The sequence below is a fragment of the Hyaena hyaena genome, unplaced genomic scaffold (genome assembly GCF_003009895.1).
Source record: "Hyaena hyaena isolate Hyena2069 unplaced genomic scaffold, ASM300989v1 scaffold_1302, whole genome shotgun sequence".
NCBI classification, from domain to species: Eukaryota; Metazoa; Chordata; class Mammalia; order Carnivora; family Hyaenidae; genus Hyaena; species Hyaena hyaena.
The window spans coordinates 269,065-276,336 of record NW_024081935.1 but is presented as its reverse complement, the minus strand read 5'-3'; positions in this window follow the sequence as shown (position 1 = coordinate 276,336).

Below are 7,272 nucleotides of genomic sequence, written 5' to 3'. Positions count from 1 at the left end.
ACTTGGGATTCTCTCTCTCTTCCTCTCTGTCTGCCTCTCCCCTGCTCGTACTGTGTTTGTTTCTCTCAAAGTAAACAAATAAATGTAAAAAAAATTTTTAAACTGAAGTTGAAGTATTTGCATATTACAAAACTTTTATTTTAGAATTTTCAACAAGAGCTATGATCATCCTGGGGTAGCCTGTCATCGCCATAATCAGATCCATTTCAAATACATTTTTTTCTGAATGTGCAACTTTAAATATTTTGTAACACTTAATTATTCCTCAAAATTATAATTATAAATGTCTATTTAAAACGTAATCTGTTTCTTAAAAATTTTCTCCAATGCTTATATGTGGGAGTATTTTCCATGCTACGCTAAGCCACACTTTTCATTTATGTACTCTCATTGCATTTCTAGATCACTGGGCTTTTATAATTCAACACATGGACTCTGTACTCCTGAACTGAACACTAAGCAAGACAGTGCTTGCAAAATTCGTTTTCACTCCATTAAAGTGAGTTCTATGGAAGGCGCTTTCCTGATTATTTGAATCTTGCTCATTCATTTGTTAATGATACTGCATGTTTCCCACATGATATCCAGGGCTGTCTTCTCTGACATTGGTAAGTCAGAAAAAGCTGAAAATAAGAGTGATCTTGGGGAATTACCGAAAGGAACACAGATATCATCTTCTCGTATCCTTTGTAAGAAAAACACAAATATTCATTAATTTAGGAAAAGACTTTAATTTTAATCATTTTTAGTCTGTATTGCCCCTCTTATCCCTTGGAAATTATTCATTTCTTAATTCTGTTATTTTTTAAGGTTATAAATTTGATGGTATGTACAGAGGAGAAAATCTACAAGGAGATTCTTTAAATATATAACCTATTAGTTAGGATCTAGCCAATCATTTGAATTCATTTTCTCAGCTTTCATGTAGCGTGTTTAGATAAAATAAGACTACTGCTTTTAGGTCACAACAACAAAAAATAATAAAGCCACCTGAGAAAAGAACAAAGCTATTTTACAACTACAAAGACGTTTTGAGAGAAATTGTCATTTTCTAATTTTCTCATTATTCAATGTATTCAAGTATTTGGTACTGGGTACCAAATAAGATTTTGAGTGGCACACTTTCAGCATCAAATAATGTATACTATTACATGTAAAATAAACTTTTAGAGGGAAAAAAAGGTGACAAAGTTACAAGATATGGCCTTTATGTCTTAAAGAACATAAAATTAAGTAACATAGACAGGAAAATCACCTGTAACAAGTTATCTAGTAATGTAGAGCAACTAACACTTGTTACCAGATGATGTATGTAACACCAAAGTATATAAAGTGTCAGCATGTCTCTGCTGCTCAATCCTGGGCCAGAAGCTGTGTCAAATCCTTTGTCCATTCTTGGTAGGCTGCTGATGTTTCAAGTAGCCAAATATACTGAGGATAGTTTAAGATATCTTAAAGTTTAAGGTATGATGTAAGTAACTTTACATGGAATGAACTCATCTTTGCTCATAAATTCAATTTTCTCTATGATGTGTGTGAGGGGTGGGTGGGGAGAAAGGAAAGTGATAGATCCTTAATCTTGTTCATTAAGCATACCAGAGTATTTTAAAAGTTTCAACGTTTCTTTTGATGGTAGGATACAGCACAATGACATGAAGACAGACAAAAGGCAGAACTCTGTTATTTACAACTCCAAAGGAATGAAGGTTGTCATGTGAGGCCACACTTTCGTACTTGGGATAGGCTAAAGCAAACTGGGACTATAGGGGGCAGCTGACAGACGGCAAGTGGGTTGGGCTTAACTAGGTTTGGCGGACTTCCTGGAGATTGACTAATTTGAATATTTCACCAGGGGCTGGCCATGGTCATACAGTATCTGAGCCAGGGTGACTAAAGTGGGGTATAGTGGCCCCGAGTGGTGTGGACTTAATCAACTCTTCAAGAAGTAGAACTGATTGGTGTCCAGCTTAGGCCTCAAAATTGGGTCACTACAGCATTTTAAGAAAATATAGAGTCACTACCAATTTTTTGAACCATGTCCTGATGATATAATTCAACTTCTGTGAGATAAATGTTTTACATTTCACTCCCCCATTCTCCTGTATTGTACTAGGTATGAAGGAACCTTAACTTTGTGACATTGAGGAAGAAGCTCTGGTCCTTGTGACCCACAAGATGCCTCCTAAGTTTGGTCTCTACCTGTTGGCTTGTCACTGCTATGCCCACAGTTGGGACAACCCTTGTTTATTCTTGGTACTACCAAAGCCTGTCATCTAAAGGCTCAGATGGTGCTACCTCTGACCCTTGACTGCACCCTTTGCCCATCAAATCCCATTAAGCCTTTAGTGTTAGAGCACCAACACTACAGCAGCTGTTGGACAGTAATTTCTAATATCAGCTTTACATTATCATTATTTGGGGCATTTCTAAATTTTGTTTAATGTTAGTTTATTTTTGAGATAGTGAGAGAAACAAAGTGTGAACAAGGAAGGGGCAGAGACAGAGAGGGATACACAGAATCTAAAGCAGGCTCCAGGCTCCAAGATGTCAGCACAGAGCCTGATGCAGGGATCAAACTCATGGACCATGAAATCATGACCTGAACCAAAGTCGGACACTTAACTGACTGAGCCACCCAGACACCCCTCCTGGAATATTTCTAAAAGTTATGCTCTGACCACATCCCAGGATTAAAATCAGAATCACTTTGTGGGATATGTCCTGGGGTTTAAAAGTGCACACAGGATTAGGACAATTGCACTTAGTTGGCCCTGACAGAAACAGGGCACTTATCTGGGGCGCCTGGGTGGCTCAGTCGGTTGGGTACCCGACTTTGGCTCAGGTCATGATCTCACAGTTCATGGGTTTGAGCCCCACGTTGGGCTCTGTGCTGACAGCTTAGACCCTGGAGCCTGTTTCAGATTCTGTGTCTCCCCCTCTCTCTGACCCTCCCTTTCTCTCTCTCTCTCTCTCTCTCTCTCTCTCTCTCTCTGAGATTAATTAATATTAATTAAATATTAAATAAATAAAAATATTTAAAAAAAAAAGAAAAAGAAACAGGGCACTTATTTCTCACCTGGTGCCATCTTGCCCCCAACTAGGACTCAGGTGCATCTTCAGATTTTTCTCTCTATCTTGCTAGAGTAAAGATGGAGAGAGCCAGGGTGGAAGGAGATGGCATGTGCACATTCCCATCATTTAAGCCTTCATGCTCTGATTTTTACCCTTATGTGTGTCAGGAGGAAAGAGGGAGGTCAAGAAGGAATTCTTGGAGCTTTCACACCTCCCTCAGGGAGTGCACATTCCCCATGGCTCGTCTCACTTGTATACTGGGAAGCCTGAATGGTAACATCCTCAATTTGAGTCTCTCCTCATCAAGCTAGAATAAAGTTCTTCATAAACAGTCTATAAGTGACTTACCTACCAAAACTTATACCCTACAAGGTTACAAAGGAAGTTTGAGTGTCCCCATCCACCAAAGGACTTCTGGTATTAATTCTCCTAAAAACCAAAACCACCACCTTTTGTTCTCATTATGGTCCATCAAGTCTTCTATCTTACATTATCCCATTTTTTCCAGACAGCAAATGCAACACATGAACACTTATTAAGCCTTTTGTATGTAATGGGCTCTGAAGATAGATTGATGATCAAGATAGAGGTGGGCCTTGTTAGCAATGTAAAAGATATTAATCTCAATCGACAAACTCAGGCACTGAAAATTACAACTTTATTGTTTTGTAATGCAACGGTAGATTTATGTCTAGTTGGCCCCAGTATGTAGCTTTCCTTTTCATTTCTTAACAGGGTCACTTACAGACCAAAATTTTTTTAATTTTGATGAAGACCAATATATTGATTTCCTTTTGTACAGTTCAATGCCTTTGGTGTCAGGTCTAAAAATTCTTTGCCTAACCTTAGATCCTGAAGATTTTCTCCTATGTTTTTTTGGAAAGTCTGACTGTTTTACAGTTTAATCTCTGATGCATTTTGAAGTGATTTTTGTCTAAGATGTGAGTCCTAGTTTAAGATTTGCTTATTTATGTGAAAACTGCCTATCTAACAAAGGACTAATATCTAAGATGTATAAATAACTCTTAAAGCTTACTAGTAAAAAAAAAATCAAGCAGTCCAAATAGAAAATGGGCCAAAGAATAAAAGACATTTCACCAAAAAAGATATATAGATGGTAAATAAGTGTATAAACAAATATTCAAAATCCTAGCCACTGGAGAAATGAAAATTAAGAGTATGATGAGATATCCCTACACATCTACACTTTTTTAAATTTGATATAGACAAATTTAAAGAGTTGCATAGAATACATTTTTTATATTGAGAATATTAATAGTTTAAAAACTAGTTGTTATCAAATAAAATATAACATAAATATAATATCAGAACCATTTAATACCCACCATTATCCACTTAAAATATGAGAAAGCTCTTTTTATCACACTTAGAAATTTAACAGGTTTCCATTTTTCCATTTGAATTCATATTTATATTCTGCTTCCCCTTCAAAAATCTATCCTAATGTTTTTATGATTGAGAATTTTTCATGATTAAAATTCTGTGATATTCCCATTCTACCTTCAATAAAAATATGTATATTGAAGAAAGTGTTTAGAATTGACTGCTAATGAGTGCATAATTCCTTCAGAAGGGGGTAAAAATTCTAAAATTGGATTGTGGTAACGGTTGCAATATAGCCTAAATATACTAAAAACAATGCATTAAATTTTTGTTATGGACTGAATGTTTATGTCCTCCAAAATTCATATGTTAAATCTAATCCCAATGTGATAGTATTTGGAGGAGAGGCCTTAAGGAGGTAATGAGTTCAGGAGGAAGTCTTCAGGAATGGGATTAGTGTCCTCACAGGAAGAAGCCAAAAAGCTAGCTTACTCCCTTTCTGTCATGTGAAGGTACATGTGAGTCTATAACTCGGAAGAACCCAACAGTGCTGGCATCTTGAACCCATACTTCCAGCCTCTAGAACTGTGAGGAGTAAATTTCTGCTGTTTATAAGCTACTCAGTCTATGGCATTTTGTTATAGCAGTGCAAATAGATTAAGACAATTTACTCTTTAAATGGTGAGTTTTGGGGAAATAAATTCAATAAAGCTCTTCAGAAAAATGTATAGTACAAGAAAATAAAAGAAAATCTTAATCTAGTGAGTGGGAAGACGATACCAAATTTACAAGTGACAGAGGGAAAACCGTGCCCCTCCTTGGTGCTCCACTCGGGAGAATAATGTCCAAAGTGAATAGAAGCCAAAAATAAGAAAAAGATAATGATTGAGCTTCTGTGTATTGTAAAGGAATCCAAGGTTCCAAGGCCCAGACAAATAGTTTCTGAGGTTGTAAAAGTACTTAAAAGTTTAGTCATTATCTACCATTTATTTTGTGAGAAATTAGGGAGAATTGCTGGGGGCTAGTTTTAGAGAAGGATATTTGTACATAATTGTCAAGAGTGCCCTAGGACGAGTGGGAAAAAAATCAGCTGGACATATTTGTCAGTGTCTATTTCTTTATTCTGTCTCATTGATCTTTTGGTATCTCCTTCCACCCATATCATACAGTTCTGATAAGTGATAAATATAGAATAATTCTTAATATCAGATAGATTGATTCTTTCTACTTTATTCTTCTTTTCAAGTGGTTTTATCTATCTTATTTTCTTTGCTTTATACAAATATATATCTACATGCCTCTATCTACAAAAAGTCTTAACAGATTTTGATTGGGATTATGATAACCCTGTATACCAGTTTGGGGAGAAATAACATCTTTACCAAGGCTTCTAAACCACAAATTCAGTATATTTCTCCATTTATTTCAGACCTACTTAGATTTCCCTCATCAGCATTGTGTAGTATTCATAGTACAGGACCTATACATGTTTTGTTAAGTTTACACCTGAGTAATTCACATCACTGAGCAATTACAAATAAAATTGCAATTTTTTGCCACAAGTTTTTTATTTATCTCTTATGAATATAATTTATTGTCAAATTGGCTTACATACAACACCCAGTGCTCATCCCAAAAAGTGGCCTCCTCAGTGTCCATCACCTATTTTCCCTCTCCCCCACACCTCCATCTACCCTTAGTTTGTTCACTGTATTTAAGAGTCTCTTGTGGTTTGTCTCCCTCCCTCTCTGTTTGTAACTATTTTTTCTCTTTCCCTTCCCCCATGGTCTTCTGTTTGGTTTCTCAAGAACCATATATGAGTGAAAAACATATGATATCTGTCCTTCTCTGACTGACTTATTTCACTCAGCATAACACCTTCCAATTCCATCTATATTGCTTCAAATAACATGATTTCATTCTTTCTCATTGAATGGCACTGTATTTTTAATTCGGAGATGCCTTTATTGTTAGTATATAGATTTATAATTTTTAAATATATTGACTTTATATCCTGTAATCTTTCTAAATGCACTTATTGTTTTAGGAAACTTTTTTTATAGAATTCTCAGAATTTTCTACACAGATGATCTATTTTATGTTGCTTGCACATAGAGGGAAGTTTATTTCTTCCTTTCCCATCTCTATGTCTTTTATAAACTTTTCTTATTTTATTGCCCAGGCTGAGACTTCCAGTACTATGTTGAAAACCAATGGTCTTTCAATGGTCTACCAATTAGTCTTTCACCAGTATGTATCATGGTAACTCTAGGGTTTTTTAGTGGATGTTTATCAAGTTGAGTTTGTTCTCCTCTATTCCTAGTTTCCTGAGAGTTTGGTGTTTTGTGTTTTTTTGTGGGTTTTGTTTTTTTTTTTTGGTTTTGGTTTTATTTTGCTTTGTTTTTTTCTTATTCATTAATAGGTTTTCTTTGAATATGTATAAATATTGATAAATTTTTTTCTCTCTGGTAATGGGGAATCTTACAATATTCACAAGTGGGAATATTTATTTATGATACTATTTTTCAGCTTCCTAAAAGTTTGTCTTCCAAAAATGTTGCTTTTTTTCATCTTATTGCCTACGGTATCAATCTAGAGTTTCTCATTCCCTTTAAGGTACATTTTATTCCCAGATAATCCCTATTAATATGCATATATATTGCCTGAAATGACAACCATATGATCCAGTGAATGCCTTTAAATACATGACCATGAATTTGTTGATCACCTTAGACAGAAAGGGCACTAGAAAGGCAAACATTGTGAGGGAAATCTGGGATAACTGTAAAGAAAATAATGAGATACTGTGAGATTTTTAAAATCCTGGAAAAGAATAATTGATAAGAGAAAATATAG